Genomic DNA, 25000 nt, shown 5'->3' with positions numbered 1-25000 from the left:
TCAGAGGTAGACTTACTCATGCTATTTACATTGGAGCTGATAGTGCAGGGTGAGCTGCATAAAGTGGTCTTCCTACTATTGCACACCGCCTCAGTGCCAACAGTGTAACTCTGGTTTATAGGCTCATGATTACTGCTTACAACAGCTGTAGGATAAACACATGTATTCAGTGCAATTAGGGGTACATAAATTAAATTACTTACATTGTGTTTGCCAATGTCCCTAAGATCATGTACATTTGATTCAGCATTATGACGACTCATTGTCACAATGGTAGGGATTAATTTGGGGCGGCAGGTAGCCTAGTGGTTAGAGAGTTGGACTTATAACCGAAGATCGAATCTCCAAGCTGACAAGGTAATAATCTGTCGTTCTGCCCCTGAACAAGGCAGTTAACCCACTAGGCTGTCATTGAAAATAAGAATTTGTTCTTAACTGACTTGCCTTGTTAAGTAAAGGTTTTTAAAAAAGAGCTGGTCTTGGATCATTTACCATTTCAACGCAGCCTTGAAACGCATGGAAAGAGTCCAGGACCGAAGATGATTTGGATGGACTCTGTCATTCCTGTAGAGTATCTTCTGTTTCCAGAAGTTGTCAAAGTTATAAATAAAAGTGACTCCAGCAGAGCTACAGTAGTCTTTTAGCTAGATGTATAATCCCAGCAGTCTGCTGAATCTTTCACACCCATAGTCCAACGATGGTACTGGACCTGAAATTATTGGCTGTTTTTTGGTGTCTTTTAATGTTAAAAGCAGTTCTTTAAAATCCATTTTCAAATGTTCCGAACTAGCCCTGCTGATGATGGTTGACTGCTCTGGATGGTACGTTCCTCATCCACTTTCTTCAATTTCCAAGCAAGCATTTCCCCTGAACTTTCATTCACCTTGCTCAACATATTGTAGCATGGATTTCATGGCAGAAATCTCAGCAGAGCAGGTGTTTATTGTGTTATATTCAAGCTTCAACGTGTTCAACTGTTGAAGGGTGTCAACATTTCTATCTGAACTGTGTTTTCTTTCTAAGTTGTGAATTTTCTGTTCTATTATTTCTAATTCTTCATGGGTCTTGTTTTGATTATGTGAAGAGTAAAAAAGGACACAATATCTCATATATGCTTTAAGAGCTTCCCAGACAACAATTGGGCATATTGCATTATCTACATTTATTTCCCAAAACATGTCTATCTGTGTGTTGAGATATGAGGTAAACTGCTTGTCTCCAAGTAGCATTATGTTGAATCACCATGTATTTGTTATTAGCATAGGAGGTTTGAGCTTAAACGTGAAAGACAATGTGCTATGGCTCATTATTATTCTAGGAAGGCATTTACATTGAGTCAGTTAATGAGTTTACAATAAAAAAGTGAATTCTTGAATATGAGTATAGGACGTGAGATTAGTAAGTGTATTGTCTTTCAGTTTCAGACCCCTCTCTTTGATGTTGTGGTTTAATACCTTAGACATGATAGGAAGAGGATATAGTTAAGATGATGACTTGCATTCAGCACACAGTTAAAATATCCCCCCATATAATGTTCCCGTTACATTGCTATAGTTTTAGTATAAGGTCATTAATGAACTCTGGGTTGTCTTCATTTGGTCATTAACATTTCAGTAAAATGACTTTATTGTGCCAGGTTTCCTTTTACCATTATAAAACTTACATTTGGGTCTTTAGTAATTTCTGTAGACTTAAATGGGACATTTTTTTAAATCAATGAGAATTGATACTCCTCTAGACATTCCATGTCACGCATGTTAATGTATTCAAATCTCAAGCATTATCCACAACAAGTGATATTGAGATAAGTCCATATCAGTGGAAGCTGCTGAAGGGAGGACGGCTCATAGTAATGGCTGGAATGGAGTCAATTGAATGGTATCATACACATCAATCACATGGTTTCCATACCATTCCATTGACTCCATTCCAGCCATTATTATGAGCCGTCCTCCCCTCAGCAGCAGCGCGCATCCAACCCGGAAGCCAGCCGTGCACCTGGCAACCTTGGTTAGTACGCACTGCGCCCGGCCGCCACAGGAGTCGCTGGTGCGCGATGAGACAAGGACATCCCTACTGGCCAAGCCCTCCCGATGCTAGGCCAATTGTACGTAGCCCCACGGACCTCCCGGTCGTGGCCGGTTACGACAGAGCCTGGGCGCGAACCCAGGCTCTCTGGCGCTGCAGGACAGCGCCCTTAACTTGTTTTTTTGAATGTCTTATTTTATTTTTAATTTTTTTGTCAGTGTGTTATCTCTGACAGTAGAGGGGTCTGGGTTGCTGCGTGATCAGCTACCTTACACATTCCCAACCACTTCCGAGTGAGTGTCAGTACTAAGTCTCCATGCTATGTGCGGTGAATTAGTATAATTTGTTTTTTATGAAGTAAATCTAGTGATTATTATTGAGGAGTCCTGTCTAGGGCTGGTTCTGCCTTCTGAGATACAGTAGATGAGACACTTCTAAAGTACGCATTGATACTGTCCTTTGGCCATGTAGTGTAATTTGTCCAGGCCAGCATGATAGGCCTGCCTCTGTTTTTAGTCTTAAGCCAAAGGAAAGGAATAGGTTATTCCTCTCAATGTCAATAACAATAGAAAAAAACACTTGCCAACACTAAAAAGCACTTGCTAACACTGTGTTAATTGAGATCATAATTAATTAGATTATTTAGGCATTAGGCATCACTATAGTATATTAAAGAGATCAATTATTTCAACTCTCCATATAATTATCCAATGCAATAAACGCAAACAGATGCAGGCCTATAACCACTGGTGTAGCCTATAGTTCCGTTCTGTACTGCACACAACCATGATGTGGGGTGCACTTGTTTTGACCCACCGGGGGACAGAGCAGCGGATCACTAAGCACTGGGTGGTATAATGACTTGTAACATCAATGCATTATCTGTCCACTCTGGGAACCTGTAGAGCCAATGTATGGAGTCAAATCCGATTCAAGCGTAGAACTGGAACGAAATGGTCTATCCAATTCTAAATTCAGTCACTGCTTGACTGCTCTCTAACCAAAAGTTTAACCACAGAAGATGAAAGGGGATGTTGAAAGGTGAATGATGTCTGACAGTGAAGAGGGTGAATAGTTTTTCAGTAGAGAAGCTTACCAACCAACTAGATAGCTAGCCAACTATGATCTCAATATTGAAACTGAAGTAGGCAGTTATTTAGCCTACCGGGGTATTGATGAGGCAAGCTAGGTTAACGCCAGCAAGCTAGGAAGCTAACTAGTTAACGTTAGCTAACCAGCTAGCTTACTAATGTTTGACCCTGTGATTTAACCAAATGTGATTTTGTTCTCTACCGTCTCTGGTTTAACAAAGAGCATTGTAGATTAAGTCGAAAAGGGATTTAGTAAAGGAGGAGGACTTGGAAGGTGTTAGGAAAGTGGAAGAGGCAGGGTGAGAACAGACAGCGAAGACCCTCACTGGGGAAGAGAGCTGTGATTGAGGAGGAAGTGTAGCCAAGAGCCAAGTAAGTAGCCAATATTGTAGCTAAACTGCTAACTGCATACTTTGAGAAATTAAAGCAGGAAGCACCAGTAACACTGAAACATGCATGAGAGCATCAGCTGTTCCGGACAACTGTGTGATCACACTCTTCGCAGGTGATGTGAGTAAGACCTTAAACAGGTCATCATTTACAAGGCCGCAGGGTCAGATGGATTACCAGCATGTGCACTCCAAGCATGCGCTGACCAACTGGCAAGTGTCTTCACTGATATTTTCAACCTCTCTCTGTCTGAGTCTGTAATACCAACATTTTTCAAGCAGACAACCATAGTCCCTGTGCCCATGAACACGAAGGTAACCTGCCTAAATGACTACCGACCCATAGCACTCACGTCCGTAGCCATGGAATGCTTTGAAAGTCTGGTCATGGCTCACATAAACACCATTATCCCAGAAACCCTAGACCCACTCCAATTTGCATACCGCCCCAACAGATCCACAGATGATGCAATCTCAATTGCACTCCACACTACCCTTTCCCACCTGGACAAAAGGAACAACTATGTGAGAATGCTATTCATTGACTACAGCTCAGCGTTCAACACCATAGGCCCTCAAAGCTCATCACTAAGCTAAGGACCCTGGGACTAAACACCTCCCTCTGCAACTGAATCCTGGACTTCCTGACGGGCTGCCCCCAGGTGGTAAGGGTAGATAACAACACATCCGCCATGCTGATCCTCAACACGGGGGCCCCTCAGGGGTGGGTGCTCAGCCCCCTCTTGTACTCTCTGTTCACTCATGACTGCACGGCCAGGCATGACTCCAACACCATCATTAAGTTTGCCGATGACACAACAGTGGTAGGCCTGATCACCGACAACGATGAGACAGCCGATAGGGAGGAGGTCAGAGACCTGACCGTATGGTGCAAGGACAACAACCTCTCCCTCATCGTGATCAAGACAAAGGAGATGATTGTGGACTACAGGAAAAGGAGGACCGAGCACACCCCCATTCTCACCGATGGGGCTGTAGTGGAGCAGTTTGAGAGTTTCAAGTTCCTTGGCGTCCACATCACCAACAAACCAACATGGTCCAAGCACACCAAGACAATCGTGAAGAGGGCACAACAAAACCTATTCCCTCTCAGGAGATTGAAAAGATTTAGCATGGGTCCTCAGATCCTTAAAAGGTTTTACAGTTGCACCATCGAGAGCATCCTGACAGGTTGCATACCCGCCTGGTATGGCAACTGCTCAGCCTCCGACCGCAAGGCACTACAGAGGGTAGTGCGTACGGCCCAGAACATCCCCGGCCAAGCTTCCTTCCATCCAGGACCTTTATACCAGGCGGTGTCAGAGGACGGCCCTAAAAATTGTCAAAGACTCCAGCCACCCTATTCATAGACTGTTTTTTCTGCTACCGCACGGCAAGAGGTACCGGAACGCCAAGTCTAGGTCCAAGAGGCTCCTAAATAGCTTCTACCCCCAATCCATAAGACTCCTGAACAGCTAATCAAATGGCTACCCAGACTATTTCCATTTCTCTCCATCCCTTTTTCCATGCAAGTCCGCTGTCACTAATATGTGGTGGTGAAGTTGTCCTCTGCTCAGTTGACAGAGACAGGAGCAATAGGAGTCCATTCTGTTCCAAGTTGGATATCTTGTCTCTCCTCTATGCACAGCACTCTGGGGACTTCCTGCGGGTAACCATGACATCCACCAATCACTCCCGTAACTTAACCATTACTGGTACTGAGAGTTCCTCTAATTTATTTGACGCTGTATGAAGGCATTGTGCATAGGACATTTGTCACTTTGACAGGATGATGACCAGCTGCTGTCTATTTCTGGTTAGGAAGATGATTCTCGACTGAATGCATGTGATAGGAATGTATTAAGCAATAAGGCTTGAGGGGTTGTGATAACTGCGTTGCGCCTAAGAACAGCCCTTAGCAGTGGTATATTGGCCATATACCACAAACCCCCAAGGTGCCTTATTGCTAGTATAAACTGTAATTAGAGCAGTAGAAAAAAATGTTTTGTCATACCCCTGGTATACGATCTGATATACCATGGCTGTCAGCCAATCATCATTCAGGGCTCGAACCATCCAGTTTATAATGCTAAACAATATGACTAGTGTAGGTAATGGATGAAGTGAAAACCTATAGGAGGATGGCTCTCCACGAGGTCAGTTGGGCATTAGATGAAAGCAGGCTGTTCAATATTGAGCCATACTGACTGACATTTGGCATGGATTGGTACAAGGCAATTCCATGGTAACAGATTTTTCACTTTAAAATGTATTTCAAACAAAAACCAATGATTGCAAAGTTAAACAAGCCATACAACTTTATGCACAAGGACTAATTTGAACAATTTACACTTTTTTTACCGAAACACATTTACTTGAAGAACAGTGCAGATGCAAAGTTTGGTACAGAATGACTGTTTGTGCTGTTTGTACTGTCATTTGTTACCACATTTTGCATCTGCACTGTCCTCAGATGGGCTCAGTCCCACATTGTGTGTTATCACTTATTTGGCTAAATTATTATCCATAGTTGCCTCTTTTGATGGGTGGTCAAGACATCTGTCTGGAGAACAACCAGAAGGTGGTCAAGACATCTGTCTGGAGAACAACCAGAAGGTGGTCAAGACATCTGTCTGGAGAACAACCAGAAGGTGGTCAAGACATCTGTCTGGAGAACAACCAGAAGGTGGTCAAGACATCTGACTGGAGAACAGCCAGAAGGTGGTCAAGACATCTGTCTGGAGAACAACCAGAAGGTGGTCAAGACATCTGACTGGAGAACAACCAGAAGGTGGTCAAGACATCTGACTGGAGAACAACCAGAAGGTGGTCAAGACATCTGTCTGGAGAACAACCAGAAGGTGGTCAAGACATCTGACTGGAGAACAACCAGAAGGTGGTCAAGACATCTGTCTGGAGAACAACCAGAAGGTGGTCAAGACATCTGTCTGGAGAACAACCAGAAGGTGGTCAAGACATCTGACTGGAGAACAACCAGAAGGTGGTCAAGACCTCTGTCTGGAGAACAACCAGAAGGTGGTCAAGACATCTGTCTGGAGAACAACCAGAAGGTGGTCAAGACATCTGACTGGAGAACAACCAGAAGGTGGTCAAGACATCTGACTGGAGAACAACCAGAGGGTGGTCAAGACCTCTGTCTGGAGAACAACCAGAAGGTGGTCAAGACATCTGACTGGAGAACAACCAGAAGGTGGTCAAGACATCTGTCTAGAGAACAACCAGAGGGTGGTCAAGACATCTGACTGGAGAACAACCAGAAGGTGGTCAAGACATCTGACTGGAGAACAACCAGAGGGTGGTCAAGACCTCTGTCTGGAGAACAACCAGAAGGTGGTCAAGACATCTGTCTAGAGAACAACCAGAGGGTGGTCAAGACCTCTGTCTGGAGAACAACCAGAGGGTGGTCAAGACATCTGACTGGAGAACAACCAGAGGGTGGTCAAGACATCTGTCTAGAGAACAACCAGAGGGTGGTCAAGACCTCTGTCTGGAGAACAACCAGAAGGTGGTCAAGACATCTGTCTAGAGAGCAACCAGAGGGTGGTCAAGACATCTGACTGGAGAACAACCAGAGGGTGGTCAAGACATCTGTATGGAGAACAACCAGAAGGTGGTCAAGACCTCTGTCTGGAGAACAGCCAGAAGGTGGTCAAGACCTCTGTCTGGAGAACAACCAGAGGGTGGTCAAGACATCTGACTGGAGAACAACCAGAGGGTGGTCAAGACATCTGTCTGGAGAACAACCAGAGGGTGGTCAAGACATCTGACTGGAGAACAACCAGAGGGTGGTCAAGACATCTGTCTAGAGAACAACCAGAGGGTGGTCAAGACCTCTGTCTGGAGAACAGCCAGAAGGTGGTCAAGACATCTGACTGGAGAACAACCAGAGGGTGGTCAAGACATCTGACTGGATGACAACCAGAGGGTGGTCGAGACCTCTGATGCAACTCCCTCTTTAGAGTGTCAGCTCTGCTGCACCTGGAAGCTGAAGGTAAGGCACCGAACTCCCAACAGTCATATATGCTTAAACATACTTGTATTCTCATTTATGTGTTTCTTAAAGACTCAAAAAAGAAATATAACCACTCTCAAATTAATAGACAGAGCTATGGGTACAAGGACTGTCCATCGCACCTCCTTCTAAAACCCCACTGGAGGAGACGACCCAATGTTCCTCACCTCAGACCTCCTCCAATGAGTTTTTCAGAAGGGATGCCAGTAGAGAGGAAGTGGGGAGTTGAGCAGAGATTAATTGGGACAGAGCTTATGTCATTGTTTTAGGTGGAATCTTATGTTGAATGTTTGCACATATCTTTGTTCTACTTGGGTTCTTTCCACAGATGGCTCTAGCTTGCTGAAAACATCTGATCTGATGAGACTCCCTATGCGATTTCACTCCTGTATAACTGACTTTATTACATAAAACTTCAAATGCCAAATTGAAATGTTTTGGGATTCTGTAATTGATAAACAATGCTAGTTCCCAATCCGACAATTACGATGAATCAAATTTGTTATCCATAGCGCAATGTTTGGTGAATGTCTGGTGTTGTTTTGCCTCAGTCCTCCTTTGAATACTTTGTGTACTGATTCAGTTCTAAACGACCATCATCGAGTCCATTCTCACCTGCTCCATCAATGGAACTGATTGTTCAGTCTGCTGAGAGGGTCATTGGCTGCCACCTGCCCTCTGCCCAGGTCCTGCATGACTCCTGGGCCAGGAAGAGTGTAGGAAAGATCATCGCCGACACCTTCCACCCCCTCTTCCACACTACCCTTTGGCAAATGGTTCAGGTCAGTCACAACCAAAACCTCACGCCACCTGAACAGTTTATTCTCATGCTCCGTGGCCCTCACCAACCGGCTACCTGGTCCACGGTGATCCTCTCATCAATGGACTTTGCACTCTGCACTATTTATCCACAAACTATGCACACTGCACTATTTATCTATAGACTATGCACTCTGCAATATTTATCCACAGACTATGCACTCTGCACTATTTATCCACAGACTATGCACACTGCACTATTTATCCACAGACTATGCACACTGCACTATTTATCCACAGACTATGCACTCTGCACTATTCATCCACAGACTATGCACACTGCACTCTTTATCCACAGACTATGTGTAACAGTATAACTTTACGTCAGTCCCCCTCGCCCATACCCGGGCGCGAACCAGGGACCCACTGCACACATCGACAACAGTCACCCTCGAAGCATCGTTACACATCGCTCCACAAAAGCCGCGGCCCTTGCAGAGCAAGGGGAACTACTACTTCAAGGTCTCAGAGCAAGTGACGTAACCGATTGAAACGCTATTTAGCGCGCACCGCTAACTAAGCTAGCCGTTTCACATCCGTTACATATGCACACTGCACTATTCATCCACAGACTATGCACACTGCACTATTTATCCACAGAATTTGCACTCTGCACTATTCATCCACAGACTATGCACACTGCACTATTTATCCACAGACTATGCACACTGCACTATTTATCCACAGGCTATGCACACTGCACTATTTATCCACAGACTATGCACACTGCACTATTTATCCACAGACTATGCACACTGCACTATTCATCCACAGACTATGCACACTGCACAATTTATCCACAGACTTTTCACTCTGCACGATTCATCCACAGACTATGCACTCTGCACTATTTATCCACAGACTATGCACACTGCACTATTCATCCACAGACTATGCACACTGCACTATTTATCCACAGACTTTGCACTCTGCACTATTTATCCACAGACTTTGCACTCTGCACTATTCATCCACAGACTATGCACACTGCACTATTTATCCACAGACTTTGCACTCTGCACTATTCATCCACAGACTATGCACACTGCACTATTTATCCACAGACTTTGCACTCTGCACTATTTATCCACAGACTATGCACACTGCACTATTTATCCACAGACTATGCACACTGCACTATTTATCCACAGACTATGCACACTGCACTATTTATCCACAGACTATGCACACTGCACTATTTATCCACAGACTTTGCACTCTGCACTATTCATCCACAGACTATGCACTCTGCACTATTTATCCACAGACTATGCACACTGCACTATTCATCCACAGACTATGCACACTGCACTATTTATCCACAGACTTTGCACTCTGCACTATTTATCCACAGACTATGCACACTGCACTATTTATCCACAGACTATGCACACTGCACTATTTATCCACAGACTTTGCACTCTGCACTATTCATCCACAGACTATGCACTCTGCACTATTTATCCACAGACTATGCACACTGCACTATTCATCCACAGACTATGCACACTGCACTATTTATCCACAGACTTTGCACTCTGCACTATTTATCCACAGAATATGCACACTGCACTATTTATCCACAGACTATGCACACTGCACTATTTATCCACAGACTTTGCACTCTGCACTATTTATCCACAGACTATGCACACTGCACTATTTATCCACAGACTATGCACACTGCACTATTCATCCACAGACTATGCACACTGCACTATTCATCCACAGACTATGCACTCTGCACTATTTATCCACAGACTATGCACACTGCACTATTCATCCACCGACTATGCACACTGCACTATTTATCCACAGACTTTGCACTCTGCACTATTTATCCACAGACTTTGCACTCTGCACTATTCATCCACAGACTATGCACACTGCACTATTTATCCACAGACTTTGCACTCTGCACTATTTATCCACAGAATTTGCACTCTGCACTATTCATCCACAGACTATGCACACTGCACTATTTATCCACAGACTATGCACACTGCACTATTTATCCACAGACTTTGCACTCTGCACTATTTATCCACAGACTATGCACACTGCACTATTTATCCACAGACTATGCACACTGCACTATTTATCCACAGACTTTGCACTCTGCACTATTTATCCACAGACTATGCACTCTGCACTATTTATCCACAGACTATGCACACTGCACTATTCATCCACAGACTATGCACACTGCACTATTTATCCACAGACTTTGCACTCTGCACTATTCATCCACAGACTATGCACTCTGCACTATTTATCCACAGACTATGCACACTGCACTATTTATCCACAGACTATGCACTCTGCACTATTTATCCACAGACTTTGCACTCTGCACTTTTCATCCACAGACTATGCACACTGCACTATTTATCCACAGACTATGCACTCTGCACTATTTCTCCACAGACTATGCACACTGCACTATTCATCCACAGACTATGCGCACTGCACTATTTATCCACAGACTTTGCACTCTGCACTATTTATCCACAGAATATGCACACTGCACTATTTATCCACAGACTTTGCACTCTGCACTATTTATCCACAGACTTTGCACTATGCACTTTTCATCCACAGACTATGCACACTGCACTATTTATCCACAGACTATGCACTCTGCACTATTTATCCACAGACTATGCACACTGCACTAACACAGAACTGCAAATGGCTCTTTTTGCCACATCTCTTACATGCATAATTTGTAATGTTGCTTACAGTGTTCATAGTGTACATATTGTATGTGGAAATTCTGCGTCTATATATTTTTGTCTGTATATCCTGTTTTTCGTCTGTCTGTATATTCTGTTTATTGTGGCAGAACCATTTCACAGAGTCAAATTCCTGTACATGCAAATGTATTTGGCTAATAAAGCTGATTCTGACATGTTAAACTGAGTTTAGCTGGTTTATCAGCTTCATGTCCGTTTATATTGTATTATATGGGACTGGTTATGTACTGGATGAACTGTAGCAGGTAGCAGGTTCTCCCTTTCCTCTTCATTTTATTCAAGATGCCCATGTGCTGTGTGTGTGTCCTTGGGTTTTATACCCTGAATATTGGATCCTGCTGCAATTAGTGAACTCATTTTATGGTGTTTGCTTGAGCTGACTGTCTGCTTTTCGTTTAACATACGTATTTTGCTGTCTGACAAGTAATTAATTAGCTAACTTAAGCAAGTAGATTCCACTCGACTGAATGTATAGCCTATAGCTGTATGAATTTAATTCCAAATTAATTTGGCTATCAATATTCTTGGTTTCCCAAGTCTTCTGGTGCTTACTACTTAGCTAGCATGCTAGCTAAACAGACAGCTCTGCAGTGCACCTGTTTGAAGACACGCAAACAAGGGTTGTAATAGCCAATCACAACACTGAAATGGCCAAGTGCAGGAATTAGTTAGTTCATCCATCACACCAGTGAAAATGACCTATCTAAGGTATCTAGATGCACCCGCCTTTAAGCCCGCCCCCCATCTGCTTGAAATCAAACCCAAAGGTTCCAAGACTTGAAAGAGAGTGATTTAAGAAATTGAGAGTGAAAACTTGACAATGACAAGAGACTATTGCTGGTGGACAATTGGATGCGTTACAATGTTTTTTTTTTACACATTTGAATCACGTTTAATTGCTTACAGTTGTATGTGTATGTAACGGATGTGAAACGGCTAGCTTAGTTAGCGGTGTGCGCTAAATAGCATTTCAATCGGTTACGTCACTTGCCCTGAGACCTTGAAGTAGTAGTTCCCCTTGCTCTGCAAGGGCCGCGTCTTTTGTGGAGCGATGGGTAACGATGCTTCGTGGGTGACTGTTGTTGATGTGTGCAGAAGGTCCCTGGTTCGCGCCCGGCTATGGGCGAGGGGACGGTTTAAAATTATACTGTTACATTGATGCTGTTGACCCGGATTACTGGTTGCTGCGGAAAAAAGGAGGAAGGTCAAAAGGGGGGTGAGTGTAACGGATGTGAAACGGCTAGCTTAGTTAGCAGTGTGCGCTAAATAGAGTTTCAATCGGTTACGTCACTTGCCCTGAGACCTCGAAGTAGTAGTTCCCCTTGCTCTGCAAGGGCCGCGGCTTTTGGTGGAGCGATGGGTAACGATGCTTCGAGGGTGACTGTTGTTGATGTGTGCAGAAGGTCCCTGGTTTGCGCCCGGGTATGGGCGAGGGGACGGTTTAAAATTATACTGTTACATGTATTATTTAAGAAATATTTATTTTTGATCTGTGACAATGACGTTCACCTCACTCAAAGGCACACTTGCAAGTGCTGAAGTTTAATTTGCGCTCTCGACTGGCCTGTGCACTCGCTGGAGCTGTCCCCTGTTCGCTCGAGCCATAGACATTAAAACCAGTGGATTGTGATAGTGCTCTCCTCATCCTATGGAAAACCGCTGAGCTATAATAAGAACTAGAGACAGCCTCCAAGATGGCCGACTGTTGTTTTCAAAGTCATCTATTCGTGGGGGCTGACATCTTGCTAGTTCCAGTTTCAGGAGGCCCTTTAGTACATGCACACTAGTACTGGAGCACAGCCTGAGGCCCCCTGAGCCCTGCGCATGCAAGAGCGGGGACGTGCATTCCAGCACAAGCTAGAGCTGGGTCGTGAATCTTGATTAGTGGGGGAGGGGAAATCTGCAGGCATGATGCACCACCACACAACCCTGACACAACCACTGAAAACATGAAGAATATTTTGTGTATTCAAGTAAGTTATTCAGGACTTCTAACACAATCCATAACAACAAACAACTTAATGCAGCCATAGCTTGGTAACATCAGGTGTACTGTAGTCCTGTACTGTAGTCCTCTACTGTAATCCTCTACTGTAGTCCTCTACTGTAGTCAAATCAAATCAAATCAAATCCAATTTATTTATATAGCCCTTCGTACATCAGCTGATATCTCAAAGTGCTGTACAGAAACCCAGCCTAAAACCCCAAACAGCAAACAATGCAGGTGTAAAAGCACGGTGGCTAGGAAAAACTCCTAGAAAGGCCAAAACCTAGGAAGAAACCTAGAGAGGAACCGGGCTATGTGGGGTGGCCAGTCCTCTTCTGGCTGTGCCGGGTAGAGATTATAACAGAACATGACCAAGATGTTCAAATGTTCATAAATGACCAGCATGGTCGAATAATAATAAGGCAGAACAGTTGAAACTGGAGCAGCAGCACAGTCAGGTGGACTGGGGACAGCAAGGAGCCATCATGTCAGGTAGTCCTGGGGCACGGTCCTAGGGCTCAGGTCCTCCGAGAGAGAAAGAAAGAGAGAATTAGAGAGAGCATATGTGGGGTGGCCAGTCCTCTTCTGGCTGTGCCGGGTGGAGATTATAACAGAACGTGGCCAAGATGTTCAAATGTTCATAAATGACCAGCATGGTTGAATAATAGTAAGGCAGAACAGTTGAAACTGGAGCAGGAGCATGGCCAGGTGGACTGGGGACAGCAAGGAGTCCTCATGTCAGGTAGTCCTGGGACATGGTCCTAGGGCCCAGGCCAGTTGAAACTGGAGCAGCAGCATGGCCAGGTGGACTGGGGACAGCAAGGAGTCATCATGTCAGGTAGTCCTGGGGCATGGTCCTAGGGCTCAGGTCCTCCGAGAGAGAGAAAGAAAGAGAGAAGGAGAGAATTAGAGAACGCACACTTAGATTCACACAGGACACCGAATAGGACAGGAGAAGTACTCCAGATATAACAAACTGACCCTCTAGTCCTCTACTGTAATCCTCTACTGTAATCCTCTACTGTAGTCCTCTACTGTAGTCCTGTACTTTAGTCCTCTACCATAGTCCTCTACCGTAGTCCTGTACCGCAGTCATGTACCGTAGACCTCTACTGTAGTCCTCGATTCTAGTCCTGTACTGTAGTCCTATACTGTAGTCCTCTACTGTAATCCTCTACTGTAGTCCTCTACTGTAGTCCTGTACTTTAGTCCTCTACCGTAGTCCTGTACTGTAGTCCTCTACTGTAATCCTCTACTGTAGTCCTCTACTGTAATCCTCTACTGTAGTCCTCTACTGTAGTCCTGTACTTTAGTCCTCTACCATAGTCCTCTACTGTAGTCCTGTACCGCAGTCATGTACCGTAGACCTCTACTGTAGTCCTCGATTCTAGTCCTGTACTGTAGTCCTATACTGTAGTCCTCTACTGTAATCCTCTACTGTAGTCCTCTACTGTAGTCCTGTACTTTAGTCCTCTACCGTAGTCCTGTAATGTAGTCCTCTACTGTAATCCTCTACTGTAGTCCTGTACTGTAGTCCTCTACTGTAGTCCTGTACTGTAGTCCTCTACTGTAGTCCTCTACCGTAGTCCTGTACTGTAGTCCTCTACTGTAGTCCTCTACTGTAGTCCTGTACTGTAGTCCTCTACTGTAGTCCTCTACTGTAGTCCTCTACTGTAGTCCTCTACTGTAGTCCTGTACTGTAGTCCTGTACTGTAGTCCTCTACTGTAGTCCTCTACTGTAGTCCTCTACTGTAGTCCTCTACTGTAATCCTCTACTGTAGTCCTCTACTGTAGTCCTGTACTTTAGTCCTCTACCGTAGTCCTGTAATGTAGTCCTCTACTGTAATCCTCTACTGTAGTCCTGTACTGTAGTCCTCTACCGTAGTCCTGTACTGTAATCCTCTACTGTAGTCCTCTACCATAGTCCTGTACTGTAGTCCTGTACTGTAGTCCTCTACTGTAGTCCTCTACTGTAATCCTCTACTGTTGTCCTCTACTGTAGTCCTGTACTGTAGTCCTCTACTACAGGTTCTGACTCGGTCCCCATCCCGGTGGGTTTGTTTTTAGATCAGAATACTTTCCCTTACATGTAGAAGATGAATAGTACAGGAGTGTAATGATGCTGTGTCTGGTGCTCACCATCCTGACCTGTCCTCACTAACTGAGTTGACCCTGCCTCTTAAGTGCACTGAAGTGCCAGTGCATCAGTAGATCCATGGATGAAATGTTGCTTTTCATTTGCACTCAAATGGTTTGAGATGTTTCCTCTGCCTTTCAATAAAAGCTCTCAAACATGATTTTGTTTTTCTGATATTTTATATATATTTTATTTTATTGAACCTTTATTTAACTAGGCAAGTCAGTTAAGAACAAATTCTTATTTACAATGACGGCCTACCCCGGCCAACGCTGGGCCAATTGTGTGCCGCACTATGGGACTCCCAGTCACGGCCGGATGTGAGGGGGCGGGAGTCATAGCCCAAGATGTACTCTTAAGGAGCCTAACGTTGCTGTTACTCCTTAAGGTCCAAGGACCTTATGTTATTTTCAGAGGTAGACTGGCTCATGCAGCCAAAATAGCCAAATACTCCATCTAAACATGAATCGATTCTCAATTACGATATGGATCTAGAAACATTAAAGCACTTTACTTTCATATCACATCAAAATAATTTCAAAAATGTCCGTGGTAGCACGTTTCAGATGGACTTCTTCCATTACACACAGGTGTTCGGAGCATGCTAATTAGTATAGGTGGTCCCTCCATCTGCAGTCTGTCTTCTGTAAACAAGTGCTGTAACATGGAGATGTGGCCATGTGGGAACACTAATCCTAACACTATTAAAGGTGTGTATCCATTTAATGTTTTGTTTTAAGTTGTTTTTTTTTTGCTGATATGAAAGATACGCTCCTTATGCTTCTGGAACCATATCGCAATTCAGAACCGATTCTCGTATAGATGGGATTTTTGTCTGTTTCCTGTTAATGTTCAGACCGAGCATAAAGGCTCTTGACAAAACTCCCCCGTACAGAAGTCGCCTTCGTTCAATGACTCTTACGTGTAATGTAAATGGAACTGAGAAGCATGATCAAGGGCTAGGAAAGTCAATGCTGTCTCAGTCTGCCTTGCAAGATGGTCTGGGGTAATAATACACACATAATTGTGTTATTCAAAGGCTGTCACATTCCTAGGATATCCGGGCAGCAACGTTATCCAAACAATAGCATTACTTGTTGAGTCAGATGAGCATCAGCATAATTTCATTTAGATCTTTATTCTTATAAATATATGGGTTGATCACATCAGACCCAAAGCAAATGAGCAGTTACTGGAATTATCACTAGAGGATAAAGTGAATAACAAATATTAAACATGGGAGACATACAAGACATGAAATAATACATTTTATTTAATTCACACCAAATGACATAAGGGTAACTCTTGTGATTGCCATAGCAACAGAGTTTATTGGGATTTGTTTCAATACAGCTCACGCAAACAAACAGTAAAAAATAAAAAACAAAACATCCATAAAAGCATTCATATTTGATCATTACTCTAGATCTCAAGGCCCATCTGCTAACCAGAATAGTATTGCTAACTGAAGTGCCTGTGAAAGGAAGCTACTAGACTATTGAGACACAGCCACAGTGTGTGTCTTCGATGTGAAGAGGTGTTTAAGGTGCCCCCCGGGGGTCGGCGGAAGGCAAAGAAATCCTTGCGGGCGTACACGATGATGTCGCTCGGTTTTCGTAGGAACTGCAAGATGTCAGCCATAATGACGAGGAGATCCAGGTGCTGCCGCAGGTATGAGGCATGCTCCGCCTTCAACTCCTCCTGTAACACTACGTGTAACACACACAAGTCAGGTCACGTTGGAAACTTAGGGGTTAGTAGTTTGAGAGTAAGGGGCTAGGCCAGGGTGACAGTAGGGGGTAATGGATAGGGTGTAGGGAAAGACAGGAAATTGGAATGCCTCTGCATGTCCTACTAACACACCAGACGGCTCTTATCAAACACTGGCTTATCATCCCTCACCTCTGACACACATACGCCCAAACATGTAAACAGGGGAACACGCCTAATAGTGTGTGTGTGTGTGTGTGTGTGTGTGTGTGTGTGTGTGTGTGTGTGTGTGTGTGTGTGTGTGTGTGTGTGTGTGTGTGTGTGTGTGTGTGTGTGTGTGTGTGTGTGTGTGTGTGTGTGTGTGTGTGTGTGTGTACAGTGCCTTGCAAAAATATTCATCCCACTTGGCATTTTTCCTATTTTGTTGCATTACAACCTGTAATTTAAATGGATTTCTTGGGGATTTCATGTAATGGACAAACACAAAATAGTCCAAATTGGTGAAGTGAAATGAAAAAAATAACTTGTTTCAAAAAATTCTTTAAAATAAAAAACTGAAAAGTGGTGCGTGTATTCACCCCCTTTGATATGAAGCCCCTGAATAAGATCTGGTGCAACCAATTACCTTCAGAAGTCACATAATTAGTTAAATAAAGTCCACCTGTGTGCAATCTAAGTGTCAGATGATCTCAGTATATATACACCTGTTCTGAAAGGCCCCAGAGTCTGCAACACCACTAAGCAAGGGGCACCACCAAGCAAGCGGCACCATGAAGACCAAGGAGCTCTCCAAACAGGTCAGGGACAAAGTTGTGGAGACGTACAGATCACAGTTGGGTTATAAAAAAAATCTGAAACTTCGAACATCCCACGGAGCACCATTAAATCCATTATTAAAAAATGGAAAGAATATGGCACCACAACAAACCTTCCAAGAGAGGGCCGCCCACCAAAACTCATGGACCAGTTCAAGAAGGGCACTAATCAGAGAGAACCCTGAAGGAGTTGCTAAGCTCCACAGTGGAGATTGGTGTATCTGTCCATAGGACCACTAAATCAAATCAAATGTATTTATATAGCCCTTCGTACATCAGCTGATATCTCAAAGTGCTGTACAGAAACCCAGCCTAAAACACCAAACAGCAAGCAATGCAGGTGTAGAAGCACGGTGGCTAGGAAAAACTACATAGAAAGACCAAACCTAGGAAGAAACCTAGAGAGGAACCAGGCTATGAGGGGTGGCCAGTCCTCTTCTGGCTGTGCGGGTGGAGATTATAACAGAACATGGCCAACATGTTCAAATGTTCATAAATGACCAGCATGGTCAAATAATAATAATCACAGTAGTGGTCGAGGGTGCAGCAAGTCAGCACCTCAGGAGTAAATGTCAGTTGGCTTTTCATAGCCGATCATTAAGAGTATCTCTACCATTCCTGCGTCTCTAGAGAGTTGAAAACAGCAGGTTTGTGACAGGTAGCACGTCCGGTGAACAGGTCAGTATTCCATAGCCGCAGGCAGAACAGTTGAAACTGGAGCAGCAGCACGGCCAGGTGAACTGGGGACAGCAAGGAGTCATCATGCCAGGTAGTCCTGAGGCATGGTCCTAGGGCTCAGGTCCTCCAAGAGAGAGAAAGAAAGAGAGAAAGAGAGAATTAGAGAGCATACTTTAATTCACACAGGACACTGGATAAGACAGGAGAAGTTCTCCAGATATAACAAACTGACCCTAGCCCCCCGACACAAACTACTGCAGCATAAATACCGGAGGCTGAGACAGGAGGGGTCAGGAGACCCTGTGGCCCTATCCAATGATTCCCCCGGACAGGGCCAAACAGGAAGGATATAACCCCACCCACTTTGCCAAAGCACAGCCCCCACACCACTAGAGGGATATCTTCAACCACCAACTTACCATCCTGAGGCAAGGCCGAGTATAGCCCACAAAGATCTCCGCCACGGCACAACCCAAGGGGGGGCGCCAACCCAGACAGGAAGATCACGTCAGTGACTCAACCCACTCAAGTGACGTACCCCTCCTAGGGACGCCATGAAAGAGCACCAGTAAGCCAGTGACTCAGCCCCAGTAATAGGGTTAGAGGCAGAGAATCCCAGTGGAAAGAGGGGAACCGGCCAGGCAGAGACAGCATGGGCGGGTCGTTGCTCAAGATCTTTTCCGTTCACTTTCACACTCCTGGGCCAGACTACACTCAATCATATGACCAATACACTCCACAGAGCTAAGCCATACACTCCACAGAGCTGGGCTTTACAGAAGAGTGGCCAGAAAAAAAGCCATTGCTTAAAGAAAAAAATAAGCAGACAGATTTGGTGTTCGTCAAAGGGCATGTGGAAGACTCCCCAAACATATGGAAGAAGGTACTCTGCTCAGATGAGACAAAAATATAGCTTTTTGTCCATCAAGGAAAACACTATGGAAAACCAAGACATCTAATCACCTCGAGAACACAATCCCGCAGCATCATGCTGTGGGGATGTTTTTCCATCGGCAGGGATTTGGAAACTGGTCAGAATTGAAGGAATGATGGATGGCGCTAAATACAGGGAAATTCCTGAGGGAAACCTGTTTCAGTCTTCCAGAGATTTGAGACTGGGACGGAGATTCACCTTCCAGCAGGACAATGACCCTAAACATACTGCTAAAGCAACACTTGAGTGGTTTAAAGGGAAAGGTTTAAATGTCTTGGAATGGCCGAGTCAAAGCCCAGACCTCAATCTAATTGAGAATATGTAGTATGACCTAAAGATTGCTGTAGACCAGAGGAACCCATCCAACTTGAAGGAGCTGGAACAGTTTTGCCTTGAAGAATGGGCAAAATTCAGAGTGGCTAGATGTGCCAAGCTTATAGAGACATACCCCAAGAGACTAGCAGCTGTAATTGCTGCAAAAGGTGGCTCTACAAAGTATTGGCTTTGGGGGGATGAATAGTTATGCATGCTCAAGTTTTCTGATTTTTTTGTCTTATTTCTTGTTTGTTTCGCAATCATTTTTTTTTTGCATCTTTAAAGTAGTAGGCATGTTGTGTAAATGAAATGATACAAACCCCCCCAAAAAAATCTGTTTTTAATTCCAGGTTGTATATCGTCGTTCTTAATTCTTTGTGTATGTACCTTGTCTTGAATGAAAAGGTCATATTTTGAAATCTCCCAAAGTAAAAGTGATCTCTGATGAGAGAAAGGCTCTCCTCGATCTTGCATTACGAACACTACACTTGTCAGTTCAGTTGCAAGGCAAGACTCAATGAAGATGACTGGTGTAATGAAATACATCACAATGTATACAGGGCATGAGTGTTTGCTCGCGCAATGATGATTCATCTTGCTCTCACGTGCCATCTCGCACCCATTCAACTTTTGAATTGGATTTTATTCCATACAAAGTGAGTGTGTCCATTAATTCAAATTTTTCAGCGTTTATTGGCTACATGTTCAGTTGGCCTAGCTACATTTCTTGTAAATTCCACCATAAACTAAATAATTTCAGTATAATTTTTCAACAAATAGCTGGAAATAATTATTGAAAGGTGCGTAATTGGTGGGCTTCTCCCACATAGCCTGCTAGTTTGTCACTCTCTTTTAGGTGGGCTTCTCCCACATAGCCTGCTAGTTTATCTCTCTCTTTTAGGTGGGCTTCTCCCACATAGCCTGCTAGTTTGTCACTCTCTTTTAAGTGGGCTTCTCCCACATAGCCTGCTAGTTTATCTCTCTCTTTTAGGTGGGCTTCTCCCACATAGCATGCTAGTTTATCTCTCTCTTTTAGGTGGGCTTCTCCCACATAGCCTGCTAGTTTATCTCTCTTTTTAGGTGGGCTTCTCCCACATAGCCTGCTAGTTTGTCACTCTCTTTTAAGTGGGCTTCTCCCACATAGCCTGCTAGTTTGTCACTCTCTTTTAAGTGGGCTTCTCCCACATAGCCTGCTAGTTTGTCACTCTCTTTTAGGTGGGCTTCTCCCACATAGCCTGCTAGTTTATCTCTCTTTTTAGGTGGGCTTCTCCCACATAGCCTGCTAGTTTGTCACTCTCTTTTAGGTTGGCTTCTCCCACATAGCCTGCTAGTTTATCTCTCTCTTTTAGGTGGGCTTCTCCCACATAGCCTGCTAGTTTGTCACTCTCTTTTAAGTGGGCTTCTCCCACATAGCCTGCTAGTTTATCTCTCTCTTTTAGGTGGGCTTCTCCCACATAGCATGCTAGTTTATCTCTCTCTTTTAGGTGTGCTTCTCCCACATAGCCTGCTAGTTTGTCACTCTCTTTTAGGTGGGCTTCTCCCACATAGCCTGCTAGTTTATCTCTCTCTTTTAGGTGGGCTTCTCCCACATAGCCTGCTAGTTTGTCACTCTCTTTTAGGTGGGCTTCTCCCACATAGCCTGCTAGTTTATCTCTCTCTTTTAGGTGGGCTTCTCCCACATAGCCTGCTAGTTTATCTCTCTCTTTTAGGTGGGCTTCTCCCACATAGCCTGCTAGTTTGTCACTCTCTTTCAGGTGGGCTTCTCCCACATAGCCTGCTAGTTTGTCACTCTCTTTTAGGTGGGCTTCTCCCACATAGCATGCTAGTTTCTCTCTCTTTTAGGTGGGCTTCTCCCACATAGCATGCTAGTTTATCTCTCTCTTTTAGGTGGGCTTCTCCCACATAGCCTGCTAGTTTGTCACTCTCTTTTAGGTGGGCTTCTCCCACATAGCCTGCTAGTTTATCTCTCTCTTTTAGGTGGGCTTCTCCCACATAGCCTGCTAGTTTATCTCTCTCTTTTAGGTGGGCTTCTCCCACATAGCCTGCTAGTTTATCTCTCTCTTTTAGGTGGGCTTCTCCCACATAGCCTGCTAGTTTGTCACTCTCTTTTAGGTGGGCTTCTCCCACATAGCCTGCTAGTTTATCTCTCTCTTTTAGGTGGGCTTCTCCCACATAGCCTGCTAGTTTATCTCTCTCTTTTAGGTGGGCTTCTCCCACATAGCCTGCTAGTTTATCTCTCTCTTTTAGGTGGGCTTCTCCCACATAGCCTGCTAGTTTATCTCTCTCTTTTAGGTGGCTTCTCCCACATAGCCTGCTAGTTTATCTCTCTCTTTTATAAACTCAGCAGTTGCCCATATTTCTTCAACGTTCATTCAACCAATTCATTATTCATTGTACTTTCTATAGGAGAATAAAAAGAAAATGATAATTGACGTGTGATGATATCATGTTGCCCACATTGATAACACTTTTATAAATCTACGTAGCTTCTGTTTTACCACAGAAACTTGTGTGTTATTTTCACCCGGTTTTACTTTCATCCTGGCTCTCCCCTAATAGTCCATCGTTGACCTATTTTCCTTAGCCCAGTTCAATAGTCCCACATCTGACGTACATCGTCTGTTGGGAGGCTGTCCTGTCCTGAAGTCTATAAAGTTCATTCATTGCAATTTCCATCGTTCTCCTTGTCCAGGATGTCCAGGAATCTGGTAGCTTCTTTTGCTGATTTCAGTGTGATATCTATTTCCTTCTGTTTGACCCATAGTTGTGCTAGGTACACCAGAGAGAACGGGATTTGTTTTTCCCATTTTCTTTGTCCCCTGCGATGATGCCTCTTGGTTTGTTGCTCGTGTCCCCCCTCGGGCCACCTGTTCGATGTGCTTGTTCAATTGTGGGAGCCCGTGTGAAGTTCTCCTGACCCAGTAGTTGTGGTATTACCTTTTCCAGGAATTCTTCCATTCCGGTTGTATCCTGCTTTTATCTTTCATTAAGCACCGTAATTATGTATTTAATGTTCAGCCACGGTTTTCTGGAGCTTTTCCCCTGCGATTATCTCCAAGGTTTACCTGGTTTTGGCCTCCACACATTTGGCCAGTTCGGTGATATCAGTTAAGATTTTTTGGATATCATCAAATATTTTCTTCAGCTGCTTACACAGTTTCTCATTGCCAGTGCAAATGTCTATTAGTTGGATCTCCATACTCACTTTAGTCGAGTCAGCAGCTACTTGGTCCATGGTTTCGCTGTGTTTGTTTGTCTTTGTTTCTCGATCTAGTATTTGCCATAACACCCAGTCGCCAACATTATGTTTTAGTTGCTTCTTTAATTTAGAGTCGAGTTCTTTTCTATTTAAGAAGCATATTTTAGTAAATAAAGAGAATGTGAAATGGACCAATTAACAAGATAGAGGATAGAAGGAGATTAGTTGACACTGAGAACCAGTGGTGCCTAGAGTTGTGGGTAAACTCTAATTTTGCCAAGAATTTCGCACAGCAAAGGAAAGGCGCCCAGTGTACATAAAAATGTTTAAAAAAAAGAGAAACAGTGACATACACTCTGAATGACAATTATGAATCCAATATTGTTTTTTCACAATCAGGTAAACCGAAGCTGTACTGTACATGTAGGCCTACAATTGAAACAGATATTTGAGGCTGTCAACTGAGTCAGAAATTCACAGGTTTTCGCTCTCAAAGTCAGACATTTTTTGTAAAAAAAAAAAAAACTAACTTGGATGCTCTAAGTCCACAAAAATGCTTAAACCACATCAGGAGACCACTTTTGAGTTTTGGGCTAAATCTATGAAATTAGTGTAGTAATTCACGTTTGCAGGTACCTAGCACTGGTGTTTGATTAGTGTTTTTTATGTAAGATGGAGTTTACAAAACAAATCTCCACTGGATTGATGCAAATAAATAATCATGATATCATTCTACAAAGTAGGCATAGACTACTTTGTAGCTAGTTAACATTTATTTGACAAGATTTTGAGAAAGCCTTTCCATCTACCAGAATATTGTTTCCTGTTCTTTAATAGCTTGAAACCTGGACATTTTACTTCATATTATGAGGCATGTCTTACCTTGCCTCAAAGTTGCCTATAGCCAAAATCCCACCATAGAAATGTGGAGGCATTTCTTTTTTTACAGACTTCCTGAAATGCATTCTCTTGTTCTATTGGTTTTCTTTCTATTGCATCATTGTCTAGCAGCCAAAGGCATTATCCTAGTCATATTAGCAACCCATGATCATTACTGCATCTTTAGATCTCCCCTCTCTACATTTCTAACAGATATTTCCATCTTTGTCCATGAAACCGCTCGCATGTGGGGTGCACATTTTGGAACTGTGTTGCACCATTCTAGGCCTACCGCTGTGTCCACATTGCTGCACTGAGCATTTGGAGGCAAACATTCTAATCTGTTCCATTTAATTAATTGATACAGTGTATCCCTCTGCTACACTACTTTGATACACATCCTGGCTGTTAATAAGTGGGTATACAACATGTTCCTGCATATACCATCCACTACACCACTGCTGAGAATGGAATGTAAATGTTTTTAAATTCTTTGAACGTTACCAATGTTTTCTTTTGGTTTTTTTAATGGAAAGTTTTCTTAATGTTCTTGAGGACATGACTTCAAAGAAAACCATGAGGAAACCTGCAGAAAACGTTATGCTGAAGTACTGAAATTCCCACCTAAGAAACATGTGGTCCTCAGAGAGTTATATGCTAGCTGGGAAGTAAATGCTGTCTCCTCCTCTCCTTTCTCATCCTCCCCCTCATTCTCCCCCACCTCCTCCTCCATAGGCATTGCTGAAAATGTGTCCATTTGAAATCAGTTTAATAGATCTAGTCTAGGGAATTACATTATGACACTGTAAATCCATTACCTGAGGAAAATTATTTCTGATTGCCACATCACCCGTGAAACATGTTCCAATCCTTATCCCCAGGAAGAGAGAGACAGACCGTTGGTGCTTATCAGACCCACTCTTGAGGATGTACAACTGGCTTTAATGACTGAAGAACGGCTTGGCTCCAATCAGCACTGCATGGCCTCCTGGCTTTTATTTTCCAAAATCCATTTCAATCATATCTCTCACCCCAAAAAAACATCATGATCTGAACTTTAGAATTCTGGACAGTGTTCTGCTGCATGTAAAATAAGACGATCTGCAGGGACCAGATTCTGACTGCGGAAATTATTCATTATCAAAGGTTTTATGGTCATATTTTCCTCATATAAGCTGTGGGAGAGAGGGATTGCCAGAGGAAACATCTTGGCTCTGCTTGTGTTCCCAC

The 25000-nt window shown here is 43.7% G+C and overlaps 1 long non-coding RNA gene across 1 annotated transcript in view; it reads left to right on the top strand.

The window, feature by feature from the left end:
- LOC127906250 (uncharacterized) overlaps positions 1–14078 on the top strand; it is a 38770-nt gene extending 24692 nt beyond the window's left edge. The window contains exon 3 of the long non-coding RNA XR_008060670.1: positions 13908–14078. This is a non-coding gene — a long non-coding RNA (uncharacterized LOC127906250). The remainder of the gene's footprint in view (positions 1–13907) is intronic.
- The last annotated feature ends 10922 nt before the right edge of the window (positions 14079–25000 follow it).

The sequence above is a fragment of the Oncorhynchus keta genome, chromosome 11 (genome assembly GCF_023373465.1).
Source record: "Oncorhynchus keta strain PuntledgeMale-10-30-2019 chromosome 11, Oket_V2, whole genome shotgun sequence".
NCBI classification, from domain to species: domain Eukaryota; kingdom Metazoa; phylum Chordata; class Actinopteri; order Salmoniformes; family Salmonidae; genus Oncorhynchus; species Oncorhynchus keta.
This window is presented reverse-complemented; position numbering and strand designations above follow the sequence as displayed.